We start from the raw sequence: 649 nt of genomic DNA on the forward strand, positions 1-649 counted from the left end.
TGAACCAGAAGGCCTGGAGTTCTGCCTTTAAGTTTGGAGATTCAGCTTGGAAACTGCCAGGCTTCTGGTGACATTACAGATTGGCAGCTGCTGCTTAATGCTGGCTTGGTTTTATTCCTGGCTGGTCACTGCATGTGAACCGCTAGTGAGAGCCTCGGGCTCCAAGTTAACAAGGTTTATGTGTTTTAGCTTGATCTACAGAACAAAGAATTATCTGTCTCTCAAGATTATTCGAATTTAATAAAGCCATTTAATAAGGCTTACTTTTGTGTGTATGATGTTTTTGAGTCCTCATTTTTTTTATAATATCTGTTTGAGATAAGAAGGCAACTAGTTTAATATGGTATTAGAGATTAATACCAATTTTAAATCCATAATTTGCTACAAATCTCCAGGAGACATTTTCATAGTTTTTTTAAACAGTATTTTTTTGGTGTTGAAAAACTTCACTTGAAAATAAATCATTTTTAATGTATATTTTCTCAAATTCCAACATCGATTTTTTCAAAATAACTAGATAAATGCTAAGAAGAGTCACATAATACTGTCATTTAGAGAATTACTACTAACATGTTGTATTTGGAAGTCAAATTTATTAACTAAATTTTATGATAATCTGTTCTTTAGGTGAGTCTGGGGTAACTAGAAC

Source organism: Otolemur garnettii, unplaced genomic scaffold (genome assembly GCF_000181295.1).
Source record: "Otolemur garnettii isolate 467f Iridium unplaced genomic scaffold, OtoGar3 scaffold00205, whole genome shotgun sequence".
NCBI classification, from domain to species: Eukaryota; Metazoa; Chordata; class Mammalia; order Primates; family Galagidae; genus Otolemur; species Otolemur garnettii.